The sequence below is a fragment of the Meriones unguiculatus genome, chromosome 20, assembly GCF_030254825.1.
Source record: "Meriones unguiculatus strain TT.TT164.6M chromosome 20, Bangor_MerUng_6.1, whole genome shotgun sequence".
NCBI lineage: Eukaryota > Metazoa > Chordata > Mammalia > Rodentia > Muridae > Meriones > Meriones unguiculatus.
In genome coordinates, this window is record NC_083367.1 from 9,323,070 (window position 1) to 9,339,540 (window position 16,471).

Consider the following 16,471-nt stretch of genomic DNA (forward strand, 5'->3'; position numbering starts at 1 on the left):
ATTGAGACTGGTTTATGCTGAGCAGAAGAAGGGGGCTTCACTACAGAGTGAGAGTTGGTAGCAGGGGGACTAATAGATGTTGGTGGGGTGAAAGTGGGTGCCAAATTAGGATGACTAGGATGGCCTGTTGCTGGGGATGGGGGTGAAGCCAAAGAGGAAGAGGAAGAAGCATAGGAGGAGGGAGAAGCCAGAGGTTGAGAAGAAGCCGGAGGTTGAGAAAGGTGAGGTGGAGATTCATCCACAGGGTCAAAGGTACAGAACTCTTGAGATTGAGACTTTATAGCTAGAAGAAGCTGGGTAGGAGAGCAAGAAGAACAGAGAGAAGAGGTTTAGAGGGGAGAAGAGAGAATACTTGAACAAAAGCTCCCTCCTTCCATTTACCAGATTGCTGACAGTAATTAAAAAGATCCCATAAAATATTAGGATTTATTGTGCCATTAATCAGCCAATTTGAACCATTATCTAAGGAATATGTAGGCCAAGTTTTATTACAGAGGTGTATGAGCTTGGAGGCCTTTAATTCAGGTTCCATGCACAGGGTTTTAAAATTCTCCAAAAGACATCCCAGTGGGGATGCGGGAAGAACGGATGAATGGGCAGTTCCCACTGGGAGGGTAGGAGTCAGTGACCTGCCAGAGGCATCCCAAGGCAAGGTTTGGCTCAGTAGAGTAATAGTATCTGATCTAACAGCTCATCAACATTGGCCAGAGACCAAGGGCACAGCTGCCCTTAGTAGACACAGTTTACCTATGATTTTTGTAGATGAGCAGGGGCGGGGGGGGGGGGAGGGTGAAACCATGTCAGTAGAAGGAAAAAAAAATCTCGCCCAAGGGAACAAGAAGCCCTAAATGGAGGTCAGCATAACGGTCATCCTTGACCAGTGAAGGTCTTAGTTGAGGGTCCCCATGTCTCAAAAGGTATCGGGAAGTTGTGGGACACCCATTCGTCAATCTTCTCCTACCAAGAGAGAGGTTTACGCTGACCATTGAGGGGAACTCACCAATCCAGCCAGTGTTGCATATAGGAGGTTGCTGGAGATGGACTGGCCAGATACCATGACAACCTATTTGAAATGAAATAGGTTTCCAGCAGCTCTGGTGGCAGTGCTGGTTTCGAAAGCAACCAGTGTTCTACGTGGCCACTGAAAGCACCTATTTTGCCAATGCACCAGTGTTGGGATTATGCAGCAAAGTTACAAGGTGGGTTCATAAATCACACCAGCGACTGGTTCCATGTGGGAAGTTTTAGTGAGGGAAGGGAGAAGGGGTCACAGAGACTGTCTCTCGGCAGGGTAGTAGGGGGGCAGAGAGAGAGAGAGAGAGAGAGCAAGAGAGCAGGTGATGCAAAGTTCTCTTATAAGAGCATGCACAAGTGGTTTTAGGTAGTCTGCAGGTGGTCTGTAGACGGCCTCACAGATGCCTGATATTCTGTTTGTCAAGTCTCTTGAGGCTGGCCACAGATATGCCTGCTTATGGATTCCAACATTCCTGCCACAGAATAGTCAAATCATTAAATGTATATAACCAAGAAAAAATATTAAACACTGCAAGGGGAAAAGATAAAGTAACACATAATAGTAAACCTATCAGAATCATAGCTGACTTTTCAACAGAGACCATAACAGCCTGAAGAACCTGGGTAGATGTCTTGCAAACCCTAAGAGACCACAGATGCCAGTCCAGACTACTCTACCCATCAAAACTTTTAATCACCGTACATGGAAAAAACAAGATATTCCATGACAGAACCAAATTTAAAAAGTATCTATGCACAATCCCAGCCCTACTAAAAGATACTGAAAGAAAACTCCCACAAAATGGGTTAATCACACTGAAAAAGGATATAAATAACTTCATTACCCCAAAACCAAAAGTAGAAAAGCACACAAACACACTACCATAACCAACATCAAGTTAAAAAGAACTAACAATCACTCATCATTAATTTCTCTCAACATCAGTTGACTCAACTCTCCAATAAAAAGACACAGAAGAACAGAATGGATATATAAACAGGAGCCATTATTCTACTACATACAAAAAACAGACCTCAGCCACAAAGATAGACATTACCGGAGAATAAAGGTCTGAAAGAAGAAGGTTTTCCAAGCAAACAGATCCAAGAAGCATGCAGGAATAGCTATTCTACTATCTAATAAAAGTCTTTCAATGAAAATTAATCAAAAAGATGAGAAAGAACACATCATACTCATTAAAGAATAGTTCCAATAAGAATTCATCTCAGTCCTGAATATCTATGCCCCAAATACAAGGGCACCAACATTTGTAAAAGAAACATTAATGAAGCTTAAACCATGCATTAATAATGGGAGACTTCAATACTGCAGTCTCACCAGAGAGCAGGTAAATGAAACAGAAACTAGACGGAAAAATAATGACACCATAAGATGTCATAAATCAAATGGACCTTACAGACATCTACAGAACTTTTCACCCAAACACAAAAAAAATATACCTTCTTCTCAGCCCTTCATGGAACCTTCTCCAAAATTGACCATATAGTAGGTCATAAAGCAGTCCTCATCATATACAAGAAATTGAAATTATACCTTATATCCTATCAGACCACCAAGGACTAAAGCTGGAACTCATCAAGAACAGAAATAACATAAAAGTCTACACACACATGGAAACTGAAAAACTGTACTCAATTATCACTGTGTCAGGGACGAAATAAAAAAAAAAAAAGAAAAGAAAGAAAGAAATTAAAGACTTCCTAAAATTCAATGAAAATGAAGGCACAACATATCCAAACTTATGGGACCTAATGAAAGCAGTGCTAAGAGAAAGCACTAAGTGTCTTCATAAAGAGACTGGTGACATATCATACAATCAACTTAATGGCACACTTGATATCCTTAGGGAAAAAAAATGAAGCAGACACACCCAAGAGAAGTAAATGATTGAAAATAATCAAACTGGGGGCTGAAATAAATAAAGTAGGAGCAAAGAGAACAATTCAAAGAATCAAAAAAAAAAAAAAAAAAACAAAAACAAAGAGCTGGTTCTTTGAGAAAATCAACAATATAGACAAGCCCTTAGCCAAACTAACTAAAAGGCAAAGAGACATTATAAAAATTATCAGAAATGGGGTACATAACAACAGACACTGAGGAAATCCAAAGAATCATTAGGTCTTCATTCAAAAGCCTATATGCCACAAAATTTAAATATCTGAGTGAAAAAGACAATTTTCTTGATAGAGTCCACTTATCAAATTTGAGTCAAAGTCAGGTAAACAAATTAAACAGTCTTAAGGAAATAGAAGCAGTCATCAAGTCTCCCAACCAAAAAAAAAAAAAAAAAAGCCAGGGCCAGTTGGTTTCAGTGAAGAATTCTATCAGACCTTCAAAAAGAAAAACGAACACCAATATTCGTCAAACTATTCCACGAAATAGAAACAGAAGGAACATCACCAAACTCATTCTCTATGAGGCTTCAGTCACCTTGATACCTAAACCACTCAAAGACCCAAGAGATAAAGTGAATTCCAGAACAATTTCCCTTATGAACATTGACACAAAAATACTCACTAAAATACTTGCAAAGGCAATACAAGAACACATCAAAGATATCATCCACCATGACCAAGTAGGCTTCAATCCAGCAATGCAGGGGTGCTTCATTATACTGAAATCCATCAATGTAATCTGCCATATGAACAAACTGAAAAAAAAAAACAAAACAAAACTACATGATCATCTCCTTAGATGCCAAAAAAGTATTTAACAAAATCCAATACCCATCAAGTCTTGGAGAGTTCAGGGATACAAGGCACATACCTAAACATAATAAAGACATCATACAACAAGCCTATAGCCAACATCAAACTAAAAGGAGAGAAACTTAAAGCAATCCCACTGAAATCAGGGGCTAGAAAAAGCTGCTACTGCCACTCTGTCTGTTATCTCTTCAATACAGCAAAGGATTGAAGCAGATGCTGAGACTCACAGCCACACTTTGGGCAGAGATCAGGGAGTCTTATGGAAGAGTGGGAGGAGAGAAGGACTTGTAGAGAACAGAAACTCCACAAGAAGACCAATACAGCCAACAAATCTGGGCCCTTGAGGGCCTGCAGAGACTGATGCAACAGCCAAGGACCATGCATGAGAGGACCCTGGACCCCTGCTCAGATGTAGCCCATAGGCATGTAGATCAGTAGTAAGGGGGGCAGGGGCAGTGTCTGGCATGAACTCTGTTACCTCATCTTCTTTCATTCCCCCTGGCAAGGTGGCCTTGCCAGGTTACAGAGGAAGAAGACTCAGGCACTCCTGAAGAGATATGATAGTTTTGGGTCAGTTGACAAAGGAAAAGCACCCCCCTTTCTGAGGAATAGGGGAAGAAGATAGGGAAGAAGAGGGAGTGAGGGTGGGACCAAGAGGAGTTAAGGGAGGGTGCTATGCTTGGGATGTAAACTGAATGAATTAATGAAAAATTATTTTGTTTGTTATCCTCTCCACGTCTCTTGATTACAATGCTTTTAACATGTGATTGTTCTTCTTTGATCACGAAATCAGCATATTCTTACAAAGCTACTGAAATAGTCTAGACTCCATAATTTAAACTTTGATTTGAGTTAAATATTAGCTATTAAAATATCCGTGTGGCTGGATGTCTCAGTAGTTAAATGTGCTTGCTGCTTTGCAAAGGACCTGACTTCCATTACTAGCACCAATGTGGCAACCCATAATTATATGTAACTCCAGCTATATGGGATCTGACACTCCCATATATACACATGGATGCATGCAGGCAAATAGTCATACAATTAAAATTAAAATAAATATTATACCAGCACCAAGTGGGAGCAACAACAGATCTTTGTAAATTCTAAGCCATCCTGGTTTACATGAATTCCAGGCTAACCTAGCCTGCATATTGAGGCTTATCACAGAGCAATAAGGTATCTACTACCTTCATATTCTATGGAGACACATAAATGAAGTTGCTAAGCACACAGATTCCTAGATTGTTTTTTATATTAGAGCCCATTCTTATTCTTACTCACCCCATGCATGGCCTAACTCTTCCCACCACAGTTTATAGTCTCTTCAATATTCCTTGTTAATGATATAATATTTCTTTTTTAAATTAGATTTTATTTTATTAATTACACTTTATCCATTTTGTATTCCCCCCATAAGTCCCTCCTTCCTACCCTCCCGGTCCTACCCTCCCTCCCCCTTCTTCACTCATTCCCCTCCCCAAGTCCACTGATAAGAGAGGAAGACCTCCCTTATCAGTGGATATAATATTTCATAACCCTAATTTTCAACCATATTTTTGTCAGATCATTATATATGCTGCTTAAATTATCCTATAATCAATATGTTGGCACATGTTATTTGTGTCCTGGGGTTTATTTTGTTTTGTTTGCTCTAGTACATAATAGGAGAACCATTCTTTTATTAAGAATGAAAATGCTAAACTATATTTTTTATTTCCTGAACTAAGTAGAGCAACACAATTTTAACATTGAAATATTATAGTTCTTAAGATAAATGATTTTAAAATAAATTAAATCGAAAAGCATATGGGAATTAATCAAAATTATAGAGAACACATCTTCACTACTAGATGTCCAAATGGTGATTACGCAGAGACCACCCAGGCAGCCCAGGACTTACTCAGAAGGAAGATCAGTTCATTTACATTTGGAAACACTTTTAGTTTCACACAATTTCCTCGGCGCTTGATGATATTTTCAGAGCTAGGATATGATGATATAGTCTTTGTAAAGGTGACTATCTTTCGGTACTTGAATTCACTAATACAGGAAAGCTCAATATATACTCATAGTCTAAAAGAAGCACAAATGATTGAGCAAGCAAATCAAATGGATTTCGAATCTTTTGTTTTTTTTAATTGAATTATGTAATGAGATCTTTCTCTCCTTCTCTCTCTCCCCCCTCCAACTCTCTTTCACACACACACACACACACACACACACTATACACAAATACAAACATCTCTAAATTATTAGTTTAAGATTAAGTATTTTAAGTAAAAGGACGTCCTTCCTCCGATCTTCATTGAATTACTAAACATCCTATGAAAATCTCAAGTTAATGATGATACTCCTGTATACTATAACATAGGTGCTTTCTGACATGAAGAAACAGGTTGAACAGTCTGATGAAGTAGTCAGTTATGGAGAGGTGTAGGTAGGGAACAAGGGAGCGATCCACTGATAATAAACTTGGGGAAAATTAGCAAGACCTGTGCAGATTACTATCTGTGGTCCTGTGTCTTCAGAGATAAGGATGTCCTTTTCTCCCAGGATGGAGCAGACACTTATCACAGGAGGGTCCCTTAACATGCTTCAGGAAAAGGGCAGACCCTCTTTTCTGGCTTTCATGACCTGTTTCAGGGGAGAAGGGCAGGAAAAGGTCAGAATGTGACCTTCCTGATTCTGCCATTTTCTCAAATGCCAACCTGTCATTTTTTTTTTTGTTTGGGGGGGAGGTGGGTAGTGCTGTCATCCCATCGGTGCCTCATCCTACACAGTCAGCTATGTGTTATAAAAGCAATAACTACAAAACAGATGTAAATTATTTGAACCATGTGATATAAGGTACTAAGATATAGTCTCTGTATAGTTATTTAATACTTCTAATAAAAGTAAAGAGAAATTTATAGTACATTGTTCCCTAAGAAGTTAAAGATAAATATTTTTACACTGAGTTATGATGTATTTTCTGGGTTATTTTCTTCTTTTCCCTGATATTATTTTTAATTCTCTTTCTCTATCTGTGTCTTTCTCCTGACAATTTGGCTTGAGATTAAACAAAATGTTTATGCTGAAAATTTTATTTATGACTGTGACTATAAGCAATAACAAAATGCTTTGAAGTAAATAATAATAATGACAACAATAACTGCTACTGGACACTGACTCCAGAGTAAGTCTGAGGCTTCCTTCACAATAACTGGGAAAGACCCATATAGAATGAGACATTTATCATATTGAGTTCATATATTCTATAGACCCTGGAATCCAGTAGACAGCATAAAGAATTTTGCCAGTACCTACAAAGAAGAAAGTGCTTACTGAAGCAAGAGCGAACAAAGCCAGCAGAAAGAACATGACTGAGAACTCTTGAGAAACACAAGTCTGAAAAGAATTGTGTTGAGAGCTATTGAGTTGAGTTACAAAGCCAAGTATTACTATAAAGAGAACTTGCACTGGATTTTTGGGGGGTAAAAATGTCAGAACAAACAAGTACTGTTCTAAACGTTCCATAGCCATTGAGAAGCTCTTAAGGTGGTTTTAAACAATGTGAACAGTTTATGAACATTTTTTCCTTACTGTGTAAGATATAGTCTTATGAATATAAATATGTTGATGTTTATTTACTTTTGGTTGTAGTACCTTCTACATAGGTTTGTTAGGGGCTTATGTTATATTTACCATTTAAAATTTTTTTCAGTTCTTTTTATTTTTTTTATTAATTACGCTTTATTTACTTTGTATCCCCTCTATAGTTCCCTCCCTCCTCTCCTCTCAACTTCTCCCTTCCTCCTCCTTCTCCAAGCATGCCCCTCCCCAAGTCCACTGTTAGGGGAAGTCTTCTTTTCCTTCCTTCTGATCCTAGTCTGTTAGGCCTTATCAGGAATGGCTGCATTGTCTTCCTCTGTGGCCTGGTAAGGCTGCTCCCCCCTCAGGGAGAGGTGATCAAAGAGTAGGCCAATCAGATCATGTGAGAGACAATCCCTGTTTCCATTACTATGGAGACCACTTGGACACTGAACTGCCATGGGCTATATCTGTGCAGGGGTTCTGAATTATCTTCATGAATGGTCCTTGGTTGGAGTGTCAGTCTCAGGGAAGACCCCTGTGCTCAGATTTTTTTGGTTCTGTTGCTCTGCTTGTGGGGCTTCTGTCCTCTCCAGATCTTACTATTTCCCACTTCTTTCATAAGATTCTTTGCAATCTAACCAAAGGTTGGCCACAAGTCTCAGAATCTGATTTGATAGTCAGCAGAGCAGAGCTTTTCAGAGGACCTCTGTGGCAGGCTCCTAACTTGTTCCCTGTTTTCTCCTTCTTCTGATGTCCATCATCTTTGCCTTTCAGGATGGGGATTGAGCATTGTAGACAGAGTTCTCCCTCTTGATTAGCTTCTTTAGATGTACAGATTTTACTACGTTTATCCTATATTATATGTCTATATGAGTGAGTATATACCATGTGTATCTTTCTGCTTCCAGAAAACCTCACTCAGGATGATCTTTTCCAGATCCCACCATTTACCTGCAAATTATTCCATTGTGTAGATGTGCCATACTTTCTGTATCTATTCTTCAGTTGAAGGAACTCTTGGTCTATGTCTAGTATCCACTTCTGAGTAAGGACAGGAGGCAACCACAGAGGGCCTCTGAAAGGCTCCACCCTGCATGGTATCGAGGCAGGTGTTGAGACTCATAGTCGACCTTTGGGTAGAGTACATGGAATCTTATGAAAGAAGTGGAGATAGTAAGACCTGGAGAGGACAGGAGCTCCACAAAGACAACAACAGATCCTAAAAGTCTGGGCACAGGGGTCTTTTCTGAAACTGATACTCCAGCCAAGGACCACTCATAGAGATGGCCTGGAACCCCTGCACAGAGGTAGCCTATGGCAGTTCAGTATCCAAGTGGCCTCCTTAGTAATGGGGACAAGGACTGTCTCTGACACATGAACTGATTGGCCTGCTCGCTTATTACCTCCCCTTGAGGGGGGAGAAGCCTTACCAGGCCACAGAAGAAGACAATGCAGCCACTCCTGATGAGACCTGATAAACCAGGGTCAGAGGGAAGGGGAGGAGGACCTCCCTTTTCAGTGGACTGGGAGAGGAGAATGGGTGGGGAAGAGGGAGAGTGGGATTGGGAGGGGAGGGGAGAGGGAGGTACAGGGGGGGATACAACGTGAGTAAACCGTAATTAGTAAAAATAATTTTTAAAAATGTGAAAGCCCTGGAGGCATCAGAAGCTCCTCAAGGAGCCAAAAATCTGGGCCCAGGGTGGGCCTGTAGATATTGGTGTATAAACCAAGGACAATACATGGATAGTACCTAGACCCTTGATTAGATATAGCCCATGAGCAGATCAGTCTCCATGTGTGGAGTGCAAGGGTAGTCATTGGCATGAATTCAGTTGCCTGCCCTTTGATTCCCTTTCCCTGGAGAGGTGGTCTTTCTAGGCCACAGAGAAAGGAGTCCTGATGAGACCTGATAGGCTAGGGTCAGATATTAGGGGAAAAGGACTTCCCCTATCAGAGGACTAGGCAAGAAACATGGGGAGCAAAAGAGGGTGAGTGGAACCAGAAGGAGATGAGGGAGAGGGATAAAACCAGGATACAAAGTGAATAAATTGTAATAAATACTATTACTGCTACTACTAGTAGTAATAATAATAATAAACAACCATGGCTAAAAGCAACTAATGGAAGAAAAATAAATCAAAAGAAAAACAAAATAAACACCTCATGAAATAATACAGAAGAAAGTCTTGGGTATAGTCCTAAGATTGAGGATAAATACAGATATTAGAGCTACACAAGTTTCCATGACACATATGTTCATGGCATTCCGATTATTGTGATCATCTTCCATATTCAGGAGGTCTGAAAGTCACTTGTCCAGTGCTCTATCTATTTTAGCTTGAGGAATCTATTTTAGCTTGACAATATTTGGGGAAACTGGGACATGGCATTTCTCCTCTAGATCCCTTCAAACAAGCTTTGATTCTGAACACAATGTTTGATGAAAAGAGGTGATCAATTCACTTCTCAGTCAAATAATAAAAATTTTGAATTAATATCAAAGTTTGTCATGGCAACATGTGGATATAGAGGATCATTGACATTATGAATCTATGTAATGTTTAACTAACTGTAGGATATCATTAATTTTTATTTTAAAATGTTGTATTTGAATGTATCCATTCTATACACTGTTTTCCAAATCACCTCTGGTTATTCCTATATCAGAAATGAATATTTGGACAATTCTATAGCTTACAAAGCAGACAGTATATATAATATGGCTCTGCAAAAAATATATATATTTAGCTTCTCTTCTGAGCTATCAAGTATTTTTAGATGCATAATATTGTTTGTTCTTTTTACTAGCCCCTTTGAACAAACATGCACATATTATAAACAACCATAATATCGTTGCCAAATGTAATGATCGCCAGTTACAGAGACTAGAACTAGCTAATGTCTTTTGTAATTTGCAGTTAGTGCGAATTTTTACAAACACAATTTAATTTTGTGGCAAAATATGTCTGACAAATATTCTTATGAGTTGTTAGTATTGTTAATGACTCTCTTTAAGTTTTCTAAATTATAGTTAATAGAGAAATTAAAACCTGAAAGATTTTATTCTATTTCTAAATTAAGTGAGAGCAACACCAGCTTCAGCAAAACGTGGGAGTGTGGATGTGTTTTACTTATTTTATAAAATGATAGGGACCTTAACTAATATTTACGTCATAAACATATGTTTTCTGATTGCTGTATGGAAGTTTGGGTATTTATTTCCTAGGACCCACATTTATATTCAATTTTAGGAATACATTCAAGACTTTTTTTTTTTTCTGTGCCTTATGAGGCATTTTTTTCAGGTAGTTAAGAGCCCAAAATAATATGTGGATGTAGACACTGTGATGCTAGCAGAGCGATTTCATAAATTCTCAGCTGTTCCACCTGCATATTACCATTGTTAGATGCATATTCCTGTGCATCTCCTCCCATCTCTACTTGAAGTCAGATTTCTAGCATTTATATTTATTTCTCCAGCCAGATGGCATATGTATGCACCCATGAAAATAAACCTGATTTTCAAAATGAGGAATCTGTGGAAAATTTAACAGAACAGCTCCTTGAAATAATTTCAGAGAAGTGTAAACATGTCTTAAAGCTATAGCTGTGAGTTAACATGAAGGTCAAATTATTTGACCTTCTAGGCTATTTGAAAATAGCCTATGAGAGCTGGTACACCAAAGTACAGAACTACTCTGTAGAAAATAAATCTGAGTTCTATGGGCTATGTGTTCTGTTAGTACTGCTATATACTAACAGAAATCAGCTATAAATAACAGGTTAATACTAGTCTCTGTTATATCTCTGACATGAAATCGCTTGCTTGTTCCTTGATCACTTCTCCTAGCCAGCCCACAAAAGAAGAGGATCCAGGAAATCCTGATGGGACCTGGTAGGATAGGGTCAGACTGTAGGGAAGGAGGACTTCCCTATCAGTGGACTAGGGAAGCAAGATAGGGAAGGAAGAGGAAGGGTTGGACAGGGAGGATATGAGAGAGGGCACTACAAGTGGGAAACAAAGCAAATAAATTGTAAATAAAATAATTTTAAACAGAAAAAAAAACTTACAAAAAAATCAGCTACGATGGATTTGACTTGTAGGCTGTTGATGGGTGATGTGTTTTATAAATCCTTGTTTGCCTAAACAAACAGAACTGTAGAAAAAGTTCAAAAAGATGGTATCTGACTAGGTAGTGGATGAAAATGGATTTTAATTTCATTTGATTTACCTTGTAAATATTTTTACACTAAAATATATGTAAGGTATAGTTTTACAGTTAACATATGACTAATTTAACTACCTCTCTATATCTACGTAATCAAATGACTTATTCAGTACTGCTTATTGGTATGACTACATGAAAAGTTTTAAGTTCATGTAGACATCTACTATAGGCAATAGAGAATCATTGCATTTTGTTCTGCAAAGTGACCTAATCAAATTTGTTTTTGGAAGGATAATTTTGTGAACTGTATTTTCATTATACTTAATTTTGTTAACAGAAATGTAGTTATCACTTTAATTCAAAAGTTTCTTAATTTGGTTTCTTATCTCTTTGACTATCTTAGCTTTACAAAGATAATGATTCCTAACAGTTGCCCAAATTAAAGCTATAAAAAACATCAGTATTATAGAAAGTAATGACACCAAAAATAATAAAGTATTTCAGTAATGATGAGACCTCGCTCAACCAAAATAACTCAGTGCAGTTTTGGCTTTGCTCATATAGAACAGTGAAGCATTCTGTGTGGCTAGTCTCATCCTCAAGCAGAGAGAGGAATTAAATGCCACTTTTGATGCACTTCTCCTCCCAAAGGCATCTTAAAAAGACTATCATAGACTGAGTCATGATTTAATACAAAGGAGATAATTTACTCTTAAAATTTATTTATGCTATGAAGTTTTAATGTAAGATCTGAATAAGTATGTTAACACAATGACAGCAAAAAGTTCATCAGACTGAAATGAAAGTTGCAAGACAGGAAAAAAGAGGTCTCATTATAGTTTAAAACGACCCTTAGCCATTACACCCATCAGAATGGCTAAGATGAAGAACTCTAGTGACAACACATGCTGGAGAGGTTGTGGAGAAAGGGGAACTCTCCTCCATTACTGGTGGGAATGTAAACTGGTACAACCACTCTGAAAATCAATCTGGTGCTTTCTCAGACCATTAGGAATTGTGCTTCCTCAATACCTAGCTGTACCACTCCTAGGCATATACCCAAAATTTGCTCAAGTACACAACAAGGACATTTGCTCAACCGTATTTGTAGCAGCTTTATTTGTAATAGCCAGAACCTGGAAACAACCCAGATGTCCCTCAAGGGAGGAATGGATACAGAAACTGTGGTATTTTTACACAATGAAATACTATTCAGCAATCAAAAACGAGGAAATCATGACATTTGCAGGCAAATGGTGGGATCTAGAAAAGATCATTCCGAGTGAGCTATCCCAGAAGGAGAAAGACACACATGGTATATACTCACTCATATAGTCCTATAAGATATGATAAAAATAATGTAATCTATACACCTAAAGAAGATAAACAAGAAAGATGACCAGGGGTAAGATGATCAATCCTCACTTAGAAAGACAAATGGGAGGACATAGGAGAAAACAAGTAATAGGTCAGAAGCCTAAGGTAGAGGGCCCCTGAGAGACTCCACCTAGTAGTGTATCAAAGCAGATACTAAGACTCATAACCAAACCTTTGGCAGAGTGCAGGGAAACATATGAAAGAAGGGGGAGTTTATATGATGTGGAGAGGACAGGAGCTCCACAAGGACCAAATATATCTGGGCACAGGGTCTTTTCTGAGACTGACACTCAACCAAGGACCATGTGTGGATATAACCTAGAACCTCTGAGCAGATGAAGCCTGTGGTAGGTCAGTAACCAACTGGTTTCCCATAGTAAGGGGAACAGGGACTATTTCTGACAGGAACTCAATGGCAGGCTCTTTGACCTCTCCACCCCCCAAGGGAGGAGCAGTCCTGCTAGGCCACAGAGAAGGACTTTGTAGCCAGTTCTGAAGATACCCGATAAAACAGGATCAGATGACAGGGGAGGAGGTCCTCCCCAATCAGTGGACTTGGAAAGGGGCAGGGAAGAGATGAAGGAGGGAGGGAGGGTTTAGGAAGGAATGAGGGAGTAGATGCAGCTGGGATACAGAGTTAATAAAATGTAACTAATAATAAAAAAAATAAAAACACCCAAAGAAATTAACACATAGGGGAGACACTTGTATATGGATGTACTGCCATGCATCAAGGTTAAGTTATAGGACCTACTAGATGACTGTCAAGATAGAATAAATAAAAAATATGTACATGTAAGCAATGGAATATTATTCAGTCATAAAGCAGAATGACATTCTATCATTTGATGGAAAATGGAGGCAACTGGATATTATTACACTCAGTAAATTAAGTCTGACTCAGAATAAAAAAAAAATACAGCATGTTTCCCCCACTGTAGATACTAAATCTTACAGGTACAAAAGTCAAGTTAGTATATGATGAACAAGTGGAAATAAAACTATAGGTGACTGAAGAGGTTTAACAGGAAGGGGGTGGGGAAAAGGGGAGAGTGAAAGTGGATAAGGTGGGGAAATTGCTCAAATTCCACTGTACTTATGTAATGTTCTTATGTAAAATAAATAGACTTCAATGAAAAAGCACATATACAGACATAGAAACTTGGTGAGGTGTTGAATTACATCTGTGGTTCCAGCCAGGTACCTGGAAAACTAAAGGCCTAAAGAGCAATCGAGTCCAGGTGATCTATGTTGGACCAACATAGAAACCAATTCTTTAAAATAATTTTTTTTTATTTACAGAATATTCACTTTGTATCCCAGCTGTATCCCCTCATCCCTTCCCAATCCCAAATTCCCTCTATCATCTCCTCCCATGTCCCTCCCTAAGTCCACTGATAGAGGAGGAATTCTTCCCCTTCTCTCTGACCCTGGCATATCAGATCTCATCAGGACTGGTTGCATTGTCTTCCTCTGTGCCTTGGTAATTGCTGAATAGTATTCTATTGTGTAAATGTGTCACGACTTCTATATCCATTCCTCAGTTGAGGGACATCTGGGTTGTTTCCAGATTCTGGCCATTACAAATAAAGCTCCCTTTATCTGACAGAGGGCTAATATTAAATATATGTAAAGAACTTAAATACCAACAAACCAAGCAATGCAATTAAAAATTAGGGTACAGAGATAAACAGAAAATTTTATATAGAGTAATATCAAATGGCATAGAAACACTTCAAGAAATGTTCAACGTCTTTAATCATCAGGAAAATGCAAATCAAAACAACCCTGAGATTTCACCTAATACCCAACAGAATGGCTAAGATCAAAAAATCAAGTGACAACACATGCTGGAGAAAGAAAGGGGAAGCCTCCTCCATTGCTGGTGGAAATATTAACTAGTAAAACCAATTTGGAAATCAATCTGGTATCTTCTCAGACAATTAGGAATAATGCTTCCTCAAGATCCATCTATAGCACTTCTAAGCTTATATCGAAAATATGCTCAAGTACACATCAAGGACATTTGCTCAACCATGTTCATAGAGACCTCTTTTTTAAAACAAAAAAGAAAACAACAACTGTCGGGAGCCATGACTCAGCGGCCTGCTTTGATATTTAAATCTGGGTGGAGAGATGGCTTTTAGCAGGCCTTTACTAATGGCAGAGGAGAACTTGCAAGTCCATCTCCTTTTGTTTGTGACAACAGGTGGGATAGCTTGTGAGGGTTACACCTCTTGCTCAGGCTCCTTGTGCAAATTAACCTATTGTTCTGAGATGTTTTACTGGCTAAAGTAACTCCTCAAAGAATAAAGTGGTCAAAAGGCTGGAGGCAGAGGAGGAGGCAGAGACTTGAGACTGGCTGCTGGCACTGCTTGCTGCAGCAGTCTGCCTTTTGCTATGGCTGTTGAGTCTGGACCTTTAAAAAGTTTCCTGTGTGCTGTGTGTATTTTATTAATTTTAATCCTCACACCCAACTCAAGAACCGTTCGACTCTGCCCGGCTGGCCCCGGCAAACAACAACAACAACAAAAAACATGATTACTTGGAGTCAGACAAGCTACCATTGTGCCATGAGGTCATAGGATAGACATTGGAAGTAGAAGAAAAGGAACAGGGCAAGAGTTCTCCTCGGAGGACTTGTAAAAGATGCTATCCACTAGGGTATCGAAGGAGATGCTGAGACTCATAGTCAAACTTTGGGAAGAGCACTGGAAACCTTATGAAATAGAGGGAGATATAAAGACCTGGAGGAGACAGAATCTCCACAAGGAGGACAACAGAGCCAGAAAACTTGGGCCCAGGAGGTCCTGCAGAGACCTAAACTTCAATCAAAGACCATGAATGGAGAGGACCTAGCTCTCATGTTCAGAGGAAGCCCATAGGCTGCTCAGTTTCCTAGTGGGCTCCCTAGTAAGGGGAGCAGGGACTGTCTCTGACATGAACTCAGTGGCAGGCTCTTTGATCACCTCTCCCTAGGTGGTGCAACCTTGCCAGGCAACAGAGAAAGATGATGCATCCAGCCATGATGCGACCTGATAGAATAGGGTTAGATAGAAGGGAAGGAGGACCTCCCCTATCAGTGGACTTGGGAAAGGTCATAGGGAGGAGAGGAGGGAGGGTGGGTGGGAATAGGAGAGGAGGAGGGAGGGGCTGCAGAGAGGATAAAAAGTGAATAAATTGTAATAAATAAATAAATACATAAATAAATAAATAAGATAGCAAAAAAGAAAATAAAAGCCTAACTAACAAAATTATCACTTATATTCTTGTCTATCACATATTGATTTTTATTTTAATATTAGTTATGAATATTACAACTATAAGGTTATAATTAAGGTATCTGTCTGAGATATGTAGTTATCATCATAGATTTTAGAATTCTTTATTCATGTATAAGTTTGGACACTATTATGCACAGTAAAACTAAGAACATCACATAAGTTACATAAAAGATAACCCTTTTATTAAGCATTATGGTAAAATAGTACTTTACAGTTTAGAATATCAACAGGGTGCTTAAAATTCTAGTGAGAAAATTAAAAAGCAAGACTAATTCTCTTATTCACATAAAGGTAGTGTTAAAGGCCTCAACAGTTTTAAAT